This window comes from Artibeus jamaicensis, unplaced genomic scaffold (assembly GCF_021234435.1).
Source record: "Artibeus jamaicensis isolate MK-2021 breed Jamaican fruit bat unplaced genomic scaffold, CSHL_Jam_final contig_402, whole genome shotgun sequence".
In the NCBI taxonomy this organism is placed as follows: Eukaryota; Metazoa; Chordata; class Mammalia; order Chiroptera; family Phyllostomidae; genus Artibeus; species Artibeus jamaicensis.
This window is the reverse complement of record NW_026521818.1, coordinates 14594645-14607501: the sequence shown is the minus strand read 5'-3', so window position 1 is coordinate 14607501 and position 12857 is coordinate 14594645. Positions and strand designations below refer to the sequence as shown.

General features: G+C 39.8%; 1 protein-coding gene across 7 annotated transcripts in view; it reads right to left on the bottom strand.

The window, feature by feature from the left end:
- Window positions 1-12857, bottom strand: part of SNCAIP (synuclein alpha interacting protein) — a 142939-nt gene that overhangs the window by 117557 nt on the left and 12525 nt on the right. For 3 of the 7 annotated variants that reach the window (XM_037165551.2, XM_053665329.1, XM_053665326.1), the window contains one exon: window positions 1695-1847. The exons of the other annotated variants lie outside the window; for them this stretch is intronic. The gene's annotated coding sequence lies outside the window, so the exon portion shown is untranslated. The remainder of the gene's footprint in view (window positions 1-1694; window positions 1848-12857) is intronic. 7 annotated transcript variants of the gene reach the window in all.

The following is a 12857-nucleotide window of genomic DNA, read 5'->3' as shown; positions in this document are numbered from 1 at the left end:
AATATCTTACGTTCCTTACATTACGGCCAACATAGTGCATAAGACTAAAAGTGGCTCATTTTATTTATTATTAGTTTATTCACTTTATTACACATATATTCTCTTGATAACCAGTACCTAACTAAATACATGACCTCTTCCCCTTTTCTATACAAAAAAAAAAAAGGTTTATTCAAGTAACGAAATTCCTTTTAGCTTCATTTTCTTGGTACTAATGAAACTTCTGTGATACCTCTATATAACTTAGGTGTCCACAAAAGTGTAGATATTATTTTTTATTATTTCCATTTTTTTCTTAAATTTCAAAATATTTTAGTCAGTTAGTATAGAAGGTATTGTTGTGTGTTTCCCAGATTCCCTTTCAAGCCTGAAGGACCCCCAGCTGCCGGCAAGGAAAGCTTTCAGCCGTCAGCCTTCTCTGGGGATCACCCTTGGCTGGAGAAAGCCTCCAGAGGCCGACTGTATCCAACAGTTGGCTGCCATGGACTTACACAGGCCAGGCCCCCTCACCCCAACTCAGAACCCTGCTGAAAACACCCCTAACTTCAGGGCTCTCTTAGAGGTGGGCTGAGGCCTTTGGTGAGACTGTTATCAGAGCGCAACTTCTCCTCCTGCCCACATCTGCTCCCTTCCTCTCCTTCCATAGGTGTCGACTCAGAAAACTTTCTAATCAACTTCTTCCAGAGTCTGTTTCCTAGGGAATCTGGTGTACAACAAAACCGATCAGGAACCTGATGTACAACAGTCAAAAAAAACCATCTGCCCGAACTCTGTGTGCTTTAAAGGTCACTAAGGTCAGGCTTCCTGTACCATCATAACAGAAATAGCAGTTATTGTTCATAAGAGCCATGTGTCTGTTTTCTCTACAACTAAAAATGGATACTTTTGATCAAGGAAGATGAGAGGAAAAATAAAAACAGGTTAATTCAACCAAATGATTAGTTCTGCCTACTTGATCAGGGAATTGAGTGGTTAATCGAATTAAGCAGTTATTTTGACATTGCAGAGACAACACCTCAGATGTGGCATATGAAGTAGCCTGTCTTTTGGGTCCTTGGCAATTGTTCAACTCACACTTCTCTATAAAATTGTTTTCCCTCCTAATAACTATATTCCACTAAGTGTGAATGCTAAAACATTGGTTTTGTTTCTATTTAAAATAAAATTATACAATACCTTCATTGTCGATAAAAAGGAAATGAGAAAATGCTTGAAAATGTGTATTTCTATTACCCAAAAGTCTTCCTCTCACCTTTTCAACTGTGCTAGTTGTTAAAAGTGAAGGTGCTTTGTCAAATACATTTAAAACTATCTTCTGGCCAAATCTACACTGATTTAATAATATCTCTGGCAATTCAATAACATTTCCTGAAAACTGCAGTAATTATATCCACACCTACAGGGCCAATATCACTTTGCCCAAAGGGCATAAGTTGAAGGAATCATTCACAACTTACTGAACACTTAACCAAGATCAGTGGTTTATTCTTTCATATAGTGGTGACAATAAAATATTTAATATGCTATTTAATTTAGGACCTCTGCAAAGTGGCATGATATCTATTATATTTTTCAATTGTAGAATAAAACTTTTAAAAGAAACCATTTTTCTCATATCAATCCAAAGTTCCCAGATGAGGCTTTGCTATTATTTTCTCTAATCCACTCTGTTTTCCCTCACTCAGTTTTATTACCTGATATCTGCAGACATGAACTTGTGTGCCCTCTTTTACTCATCACCTCTCTGCTGCCAGTCTCTTGAGTATGAATTAGTCCAGTGTTGACCTTGAACAAAGACCTGGCTGCCAACTTGTTCTTTCATACAATAAACTTCTTTGTCATCATGTCTGAAAGAAACAATATAGTGTCATGAGCAAGAGTGTGGGCTTGGATCTGAGTTTCCTGGGTTCAAATCCCAGCTGGGCCTCTTGTTAGCTGTGTGACTTAAGCAAGTCCCTTTAAGACCATTTATGCTGCATTTTATTTTTTCACCTGTATAGCAGAGATGTTAATCATCCCTATCTCACGGGTTATTGTGAAGATTCAGTTAGTTGACATACGTAAAGCATTAGGACAGTGCCTGCACATGGTATGCTTTTTTAAAAGATTATATTTATTTATTTTTAGATAGGGGAAGGGAGGGAGAAAGAGGGTGAGAGAAACATCCAGTGTGGTTGCCTCTCATGCACCCCCTGCTGGACAACCTGGCCCATACCCCAGGCATGTGCCCTGACTGGGAACCGAACCAGTGACCCTTTGGTTTGTAGGCCGGCTGGCACTCAGTCCACTGAGCCACATGAGCCAGGGCTGTACATGGTATGTTTGTGTTTGCCACTCTATTTTCGTTTTCCTCGAGTTCCTCTTCTTATAAAATCTTTGGAGAATGCCAGCCTGTTGTGCTATCCTCTCACATTGCTCCCTGACTCATCCTTTTGATTAGCTTCTCTCTTCTTTTAAAAACCTCAGTTTCTCATTTTAATCTACTTTCTCTCGTGGCTGCCACCTCCTCCGTATCCACCACAGCATATACTCCCTTGCCCCATTATTTCTGAGTCGTCATCTGTCCCCAAACATAGCCGCCCGCTGTAGCCTATGATAAAATGTAAAATGTGATTTACTCACATTAGTAGTAGATTTCCATTCATACTGTGAAAGGCACACAAAATGCAGGACTGCTGCTGTTGTGCAGTCTTGTACTGGCTTTTTAAAAAAACTGATTTGAGACAGAGAGAGTGAGAGAGACTTCAGTTTGTTGTTCCACTTATTTATGCATTCACTGGTTGCTTCTCATATGTGCCCTGACTGGGGACTGAATTCACAACCTTGGCATATCAGGATGACGCTCAAACCAACCGATCTACCCTGCCCAGGTTGCACTGTTTTGTTTGAAGAGTTATATAGGGTGGGACAAAAGTAAGTTTATAGTTGTGAGGATGCAAAACACAGCTTATTCTTGCATTGTTAATTATCATACTATTTTCCATACAAACAACTGTAGACCTATTTTTGCCCCACCCTATATACATAAAAGCACCGCCTTGGTTAAATTTGGCAAAGAGGTCCCACAGCTTGTGTGCTCAAAGGAAATGGTGGGGCAACTAGAAGGTAGGATGTAAAGCTGCAAATTAAATATACACCTGAATTTTAAAGAGCCCACTATTTTTCTGGCAATCAGGTGTGGTCTCTGTCAGTGAAGTGCCTTTATTTCTACTTCATCTAATATTGTCATTGACAATAACAGCTCGGGTTTGAAGAGCTCCAGAGATGCTTTCAGGCTCTGCAAGGTAGAAAGGACTAGGTCTGGCTTTACACTAACTCCTGCGGACTGGCCATGCGAGGCAGGCTGTAGTAAAACCTAGTGGGAGTCAATAAACCGAGGAGATAAGACTCAGAAAATACCCAACCCACAAATAGGTTCCATAAGAATGTGACATTTTTATAGCCACATTTTAAAACCATAACAGCACTTGAATGGTACACATTATAGTATTTCAATTTAGTCATTTATCTAAAAATGAGTTTTGTCCCGGATCATAAATAAACAGTGACATTCCAGCAATTTAAAAAGCTCAGCTTCACCTTTTGCTGCAAAGCTCATTTTACAATTACAGACACACATGCCCTTTTGTGCCATGTTGCTTAATCTTTGATTTATGGCTGCTATCTTTGTGCTAACCTCTTTCTGTATACTACGCTAAGTTTATACAAGCTCAGCTATTTCATTCGTATTTCTAATCTTAATGGGTTATTTTAACCCTATTGGCCATGTCTCTACCAAATAGGTTAGGGAGAAATTATTCACTCTTTCAGTTCACCAAATGGCAGTCAGTATCTTAGTGTGTTCTCAAGTCTGACATCACTCATGCACTTCCCTAAAAGCCTGGCTAGCTCTTCCAGAAAGCCTTTCTCTCTGTCCACGGCTCTTCCCATTGCTTGCTCTGGTGGGCCTCAGAGAAAAAAGCCTTCACAGGCAATGGCTTCCTGCTCTTCCAACTTTCTACACTTCTCTTTCAGCAGGCTCCCTCAGCCAGTAGGCTAGGAAAAAGAAACTTAAAATGGCACAGCGGAATGGTTTCTCCTCCAGTTTCATTTTGTCTACCTTTCAAGGGTAACACCTGGATGTTTACAGAGTCACTCTCCACTTCTCCCACAGTCTATAGCTTCAGGTCTTGTCACATACTTCAGGGAATGGTGAAAATGTCTTTTATGGCAATGTGCTTAATGTTAAGTGTGAACCCTGAGAAAGAAGAAAACGACTAAGAAGGGTTTCTGGTGGCCAACTGGGTTCAACTTTAAAAACACAAAACAAACAAACAAACAAACAAACAAACAAAAAACAGAGCCTAGAAGCCATTTCTGCACTCAGGCCTCTCACGCAAGCTGCACTAGAGAGAAGCCTGCACTGAAATGCCTGCCTCTGCCATAAACTGCCTACCTGCACTGTGTTTCTGCCATTTGAACCAGCCCTTATAAAGGAATTCCTGGAATCCTACACAGTTGCACCTCATTGGAACAGCTCTGTTCTGACCAATCAGGGCTGTGGCTTTTGGACCAATCAAAATGTGAGGATTTGGAGTCCTCACTTGGATGAAGACAAACCAATCAGGGACCAAGGATGGGAACTTCTGTCCATTTAAGCCAGTTCCGGCTGTGAGAACACACTTTCCCTTTCCACTGAAGACTGTGTTTCCCTGGCTGGAGTGGAAACATGAAAGACATCTTGCGGGAGCAAAGCAGACTGGCACAGAGTAGAGAAGACAAAAGCACAGTGGAGCAGACCAGCGCAGCACAAAGCAGACTGGAAAGGAGCAGAGAGAGGCCTGGCCTCACGGTTGCCTGGCTCCAGGGCCACCTGACAGCTGGAGTGTTTTCACAACCCTGCTGTATCACAGCTGAGCTATTCCATAGCTGTGCTGTTTCACAACTGAGCAGCTTTGCACTGAATAAAGTTTCCTTCTTCGCACCCCAAATAGGGGATTCCTGTTGGTGCTAACGACCATCGGTTGACAGACGGAAATCTGTGTCTCGCTGAAGGTCCAAGATGATGAGACAAGTATAGTCCCTTCCTATATTTGAATATTACAGAATTGGCAGGTGTGCTTCAAGGTTTTTGCTTTAGGGTTATTGCTAGTGACTTGTTTTCATTATAGATGGATTTTCTTCCCTGCTTTTCATTATTCTGTAGTTGTTTGGAAGAGATGTATTTTTACTCCAACATTTCAAAATATAAGTCTATATAAAAACTTCCATAAAAATGCAGAAAGAGGCTGATGATACAATACTAAATGAAAATAATGCAGGTTATAAAACAATGTATCTGAGGTGACATGTAATTATGATATCAAATACCTGAAGGAGATAATATACCAAAATGTTAAATCACTGTCTCAGAGTTGAGTGATTTCAAATTTTTCTGTTGCTACTTCTTTGTAGTTTCCAGGTGTTGTTTTGTTTTGGGGGAACAAGTGTTACATTACACGCAGCAAGCAATGTTTACAAGACCACACTCATCTGGCAGCACAGCCTGTTTAGGACTCTCTGCCATGCACACACTTATATCTGCACACTCATTCATTCAATAAATATTTACTCAATTCCGCTATGTGCCAGGCATTAAACTCAGTGCGGAGAATACAGCAGTGAAAATGAAAAGTCATCCACACATCAGCTTACATGCAGGAAGGGGAGACATACAAAAAATAAGCTAATAAACATAGGATATGCTAAGTGGTGGTAAGAGCTATGAGAGAAAAAATAACACGAGGTGGAGGTACAGAGAAGGGTGGGGGACTGAGAGGAGACACCAAAGGTTTTGAGTCTGCATCCATTAGAAAAAGCATGGGAGTCACAGAAGTTACGAAGCAGAAGAGCCTGACTAGGTCAATACTACAGGTGCTTATTCACTCATTGTTCATCATTGATTGGGCAGTCATGAGAACAACAGATATAGGTACTCACACATATACTTTAATTTCTGGGCAATTCTCCTTAAGAACACAATACTTTCACCTTGAAATATATAGGGACTAATTATATCCTCTGAGCATTTGGAAAATAGTATACTTTAAGGGTTCTTTCTGTTAAGATGTTTGACTAAAACAGCTAAAAAAATGAATAGTAAAAGGGGCTGCTTAGTGAACATTCCAAACCAATGAACTCGAGAAATTCCCGCTTGAGGAATCAAACGAGAATTAGCTAAATACCATATTTTAATACACTGTGTGTATAAAGTGAATGTTCACCAGTAATGTTTATTCTCTTCCCTTTTTCAGGAATTGTGTGGGAAAACCAAATCTCCTTAGGCTGCATCCTAACAAAGTTCCGTAAAGTAAATTTTATATGCACAACTGTCATTTTTAATATAAAACATAGCAATAGTTCTTCTGTTGTAACGCATCTACAAACTAGAATGAAAGCCAGTCAAAAGCATGAGCTGCAGCAGACACAGTAACTGCTCCCCTTCCCACTACTGCTGAGGGACAAAGCTGTGCATGGACGCAAGCCCGTATCTCCCTGAGTATAGCTACGTCCCACTACACGAGATGCACGTGCTCTTCTTTTTTAATCTAATCATTAACACACTCCACACTGAAGGTACTTCCATTTGAAAGGTTAAGCAATCTGTCCCAGGTTCTGTAGCTGGTAAATGGCTGAATTCAAGCCAGCACTGTGATTCCGAGCCCACACGTTTCACCATTACTCCCTAGTGACTAAGCTTCCAGTCAAAGCCTCATCTCACCTAGATAGGTGCTCCTCTAGTTCTAATAAACTTGTTGCACTTAAGTTATTAAACTTTGTAAGTTGAATAAAGCGAGTCCTACAGAAAATTCTAAAAAACACATCCTGGGCTTTCTATTCTTCCCTTCCATCCATCCATCCATCCATCCATCCATCCATCCATCCATCCATCCATCCAATACCTCTAGAAATCACTATAATAAATTCTCACTTGATTTCTACTGTCTCTACCTTAGTATAGAGCTCTTAAATTCTCACTTGTTTTGTTAAACTGCTATCCTGACTGAACTCCACGTAACAATTCTCTTGCCCTATCTTCGTTTTCCTGCTACTTCATTCCCTTTCCAAAATACAGCTTGATTTTTTCACCTTTGAAGGGGATAATACATGTAAATAAATTAGCACCTTGTCTGGTCTATAATAAATGCTTTGTAAAAACTATTATTTTTCCTGTAGCTATGTGCCAGACATGAAGCTAAGCGCTGGAGATAACGCAGTCATGGATAAGACATGGCCCCTGGCACTGAGGAGCCTGAAGTCTATTGGAGACAGAGAAAAGTAAACGATCTATCAGCACACAGTTGTGTGAACACCTCACTCTGACTTGAGGGGAGACAGAGATCAAGAGGAATGAGGTGTCAGGGCAAGAAGTCTGGGAACAGGATAATTCCCAGGACACTGACCCAGCAGAAATCACGGGGAGCTTCCAGTCATGTACTAAATCTGGAGAAGGCTAGGGGACAGGGACCCAGGAGGGTCATGGGACCCAGGAGGGTGAACAGGTGGACAGAACCAAAATCATAAGGGGTTGTATGTCACACTAAGCATTTTGGATGTTATACACAGGCAATGAAAGTCCACTGAAAATTTACTAGCACAGTCATTGATGCAATCCATTTTAAAAAGATAAACTTTGTAACAGTGGGGGGGATTGATTAAAAATAGGTGAAGTTAGGTTAAGAGGTTGCTGTACCAATCAAGGGGAAAAAGTATGACAACCTGAATAAAGATACTAAATATGGGACTGGGCAGGAAATATTGTTCAGAGGAACTCAGTAAATAAGGTAACTTGTTGCGTGTTTGAATGTTGGGAGATGACAGGGAGGAGGGATTTAGGAGAAGGGAGTGCTTGAGATAACATCCTCGAAAATCAGGGCCATTCACTAAATTAAGAAATTGGGACAGAACCAAGATTTTGAGGCAGAGATGATAAATTTCTTTTCTGTGGTGTAGATTTTGTGAGAGCTGATAAAACATCAAAATGGGGACAAAGGGACTCTCTAGCCCAGGGCTAGAAATTAAAAATTTGGAAGTCACCAAGTTGGGTGATGGCCTAAGCCTTGGGAAATGATGATACAAGAATCTATACAGTGTTATGTATTAATATCATTCATCGAAAAAGATTTATAAGCTCCCTTTTTCTGTAGTGGGTAATGGATCGAGATTTGACTCCAGGCATCCTTTTAACATTATCTCCCGCGACACCACACCATACATCTTACTGCTAAGTCTCATCAGAATACAATTTTCCAAGTCTGTCAGAACCCAGTGCCCTCCCCTAAATTTTCTGCCCGGTAAAAGCCCACTTGGCCTTTAACTCTAAACCAGATATCACTTTCTCTGGAAAGTCCCTGATAGTCTGACCACCTTCCTCCCAATTCCAGGTGAAATTCATGGCTTCCTCCTCCTCCTTGCTATCTCACTTGATTCATGCCTATACTCTTCACATAAGATTTTTCCCCTCTGCTAGATAAAAATGTTTACCCTCCTAGAAAGAAAGACTGCATCTATACAGGGAAAGGTATGTTTATAAAATGACCACATAGAGTAATGTATTCTTATCTGAAATCACCATCAATTACTCTAAAGAACCTATGATGACTTCTGTTTGGCAAGCAGCCACAGAAGGTTCTTAGGTATATAATACGGTATTTTCGGTATGATCTAAAGAATTTAGATCAGTATTCAGTATGATCTACTAAGAATTTTTTTCTATTTCCATGTCATTGGAACTCAGTGATGACAACAGCTGATGTGGTAAAAACAGTGTAGTCATTTAGAATAATAATTACTATGAATACACTCATTCCTCTCAGTGAAAACAACTCAAGGCAAAAAACAGGAAGAAATGAAATCTAAACAGAAGTAGACGGCTGAACAAAGCAATAGGGGGCTTCACCAGGATCAATGGGGAGATCATTACGGCACTTTAGTATAATATCTCCTCCAGAAAGGATAATTCAAAGATAGATCGATAGATAGATAATTGAGCAAGTTTATATTTAAGTGCCCAACATATGAACATATGAAAGGCATAGTCTTCACAATAAAAAATGTCAGGAGCCATACCTGGGTTGACTTTGAAGAAAATACTAAAGCTCTGGCTGATGTGGCTCAGTGGATTGAGCAACTGCCTACAAACCACAGGGTCACCAGTTTGATTCCCAGTCAGGGCATATGTCTGGGTTGCGGGCAAGGTTCCCAGTAGGGGGCGTGTGAGAGGCAACCACACATTGATGTTTCTCTCCCTGTCTTTCTTCCTTTCTTTCTCTAAAAGTAAATTTAAAAATACTTAAAAAAGAAAATGCTAAAGAATAAAAAGAGATCCAAATATTCAAATGACAATCATTCCTTTTAGAACCATCAGTTTTTCTGGCAATAGGATATTTGTTTTTGCCTACTTAGTTCCTTAAATGGAAGAGACAATCTACAAATCCTTATTTTGGACTGACATCAGAAAGCCTTTAAAATTGCTATTCCTCTCTCGATTCTACAATTGTAAAAAGAAGAAACACCTGAAGTTAAAAATACTTATACAATTTTTCCAAGACATTGAAAAATACATTGATATGGTATGAAATTTCAGTAAGTATGAAACATTTATTACAAAATTAAAGGAAGTTGTTGGATTTTTTTTCAAATTGACCACTACTTCTTTAGGAATCTGTTAGTCTTTATTCTTGATGGTTTCATGCGTGTGCTGTAAGTGATAGATGAGATGACTCTAAGTGTCACGGAGTGATTTATTTTGTGTGACTAAAGAATGAGAACTTTAAGACAGGAATTAGAAAAATGCAGAAAACTGACCATGGAAGCATCACAGTGCTAATATCCTATTCTGCTTTAATGATAAATAAACAGGTCTACCCTCAAGAGCCTACAAGAAATTCAGTCTTAAAAATCATCCGCTTTGAAACTTCCAAGAACATATAAATGTGCAAATGTTTAGCCCTCACCCTTCCAGTAACTATCTGAAGATGCTGCATTGTTCATGATTCAACCTAATTATTACTCAGGTCATAAGCAGGGTTGGTAGCATTAGGCACATGCAGTTATACCAGTAGGTTATGTTTTAATTCACTGAATACTTTGATGTCATAATTTTCTTTCACACATATGCTGTGCAAAGACACAAGGTCGAGAATCTTTGATTCACTTTTTTGTTTTGCCACAGAAGCACTGTGACTTTAGCCCTTGACATTCTATTTTACTTTTTCCATTTTAACATTTACAAGATAATAGGTTTCTTTTCATCTTTTTACATTTTTTAAATGCAACAATTAATATGGCAAACTCAACACTTTGTTAAAAAACTGATAATAATAACACTTAACTTTGGTGAATACTTATTACAAGCCAATCATTATAATAAATTCTACCTAAATCATGACATTCTTACCATGAACTCCAACAGGTAACCACTTATGCCCGGTTCCCTACAGGAGAGGCATCCAAATGCAATCTGTGGGTAGTTTAATAAAGATACATTTGCAAAGATATGGGCAAGGTTTGAAGAAACAATAAGAGATGATATAGTTGAGCTCTTGAGACTAAAGGGAAGAGTTAATCAGTGTGAAGTGTGTGGAGGGAGGCACAGTTAACAGAATTCGTAAAGGAGTCTTAGGGTGCTGGCTGCATGCCAGGAGCTGTGGCCCACAGTAGCAGGAGGTGGCCTGGGAAGTGGGGAACCCAGGGCAGAAACAGCTCAGAGCCTCTTTCTGCACTTCCTGCTAATGCCTTCCATTGGCCAAACCCAACCAGAGGCCCAAGAACAAAGGATCCTATCGGTTCAGTGCAAACATCTCACTCAACACACAGAGCAGATGGAGAAAGGAAGAGAATGGATCTGACATCCACTGTTCCTATTTTATCCCAAACATCCAAAACTTATATAAATGAGGTAAGTACTAAATATTTGTTAGTGAACAAAGAGGCATATCAAAATATCAAAAGGTTTGGGTAAGCTTCACTGGGTCACAAATATAGAAAGAGGCTGAGCCAGGCCTTGCTCTGAGGTTCAAGTTCATACTCATAACTAGTATGGTATTCTGCCCACTCCTCATTGTCTTTACACTACCTCATTTATAAACATGCTGTTGGGTGTCCTGGGAGACAGTGAGAATGACAGGAAATAATTAACCTTCCCCAAGCAGCTTATAATCTTTGTGCCAGTTTTGTTATCTTATATTTCCGTCTCATTACTGTCAAATCTCCAATTCCCTCTAGCATCAAAGTTCTGTAAAAGCAAGCCTTGGGCCTCTTACAATTCCATCCAGCAGCCGAGCAGTGAAACCTTCCATCACATGGCATTTTGCCCACCTGTTGGCAGTATCTTGCCTCAGAGGGATGTTCTGAATATAAATAACACAGGTAATATGACGATATCTTTTGAGAAGACAAGACAAGCCCTTAACCTCTATTTAATTCAATGGAAGAAGCCTTGGGTCTTACATTATTAATAGATTTCTTTGCAAGACCTGTTGGAGGATTCATTTATTCAACCAACTAATATGGATCATACATACACCTGGAGTTGCGCTAGGTAAGGTTGAGAAAACAATTCTTACCAAAATCAACACCTGGCTTCCTACAGGAAGGAGTCGATACTTATCTAGAGGAAAGTTAAAAGTGTGCCAATTACCAAGAGAGGTCACGGGTGTGCATCCTGGAGAGCGGTCACGATCCTGCCCCTCAGCGGCACCGTCCCCTACTTCTCCCCAGGTTGTTCTGAGCTTGACCACAGGGTAAAATCCTGTAATAAGCACAAGCTATCCCAACCACGATGTTGTTCCTCAAGATGATCAAGTGTGTTGCTATTTTCCATCCCCCAGGAAGGGCCTCTGCTTTGAAATGCCAGCCCCATGTACAAGGGCCAGCCTCAAATAGATCAAATAGGAATTTGTCCCTGCAGGTTTTTTCTCAGTTCTGTTTTTGAGCTTGGAGAGGCCACTCTTTCATGCCTGATCCTGACTGAAATAGCACATAGAAATCTTTCATCTTTTTCAGGGACAAGGCAAGCGAGCTGGCACAGCTACTCCCTTTCACGCTGTGCAGGCATTAGCTTTGCATTTTTAAAAACTATTGTACAATGTGTCATGCGGTGAGGTTTGCCAAAGGGAGGGAAAGGAAAAAAGAATAGCAGAGCAGATTTCCTACATGCGAGTTTAAATGATTTTGGAAAACCGTCAACCTGGATCAAATTTCTATACTAATTTGACAGTTTCCCACTAATGGCAAGAATGTACAATAAAACCATCAGTTAGCCTCATTATAATTATATTCTAAAGAATAATCTCTTCTCTTAATAATTCTAACACATGGAAAAATTCATTCTGTTGAAAACTCAGATATTTCATAAGGCTTATTTCATCCAAGAGCTCCAGGTAAAAATCACTATTTTAATTATCTCCCAAATGTTTACTTAGGTACCCACACCTGTGCTTTCTGTTGCCAACAAAAGCTCTGCATGTGCAAGTCTTGCTGCGTGAAGTGCATTTACATACATCATGTAACAAAACCGAAAAGAAACGATCAAGGACATTACTGGGAGAAACTCACATCCCTCTTCTCACCAAATCAATCTGTAACTTGCTAAGAGCTCTGCTATTTCCTAGCAACGAGTAAACATTGTGCTACATCCAGTGCCCAAGATTTGTAACCATGTTAATGTGCAAGTACTCAACTTAATTAAAGATTAGACTTTTAAATTGTATTTTTAGTGCACAACAGTACTGCTAAATTATGATGATCAGTGGCTAAGTGTGCCTATGTCTGCAGAACTCGGGGGATGAAAATGAATCATTTATTTCCATCTTGATATGATTGCTCTTCTCTGAGGC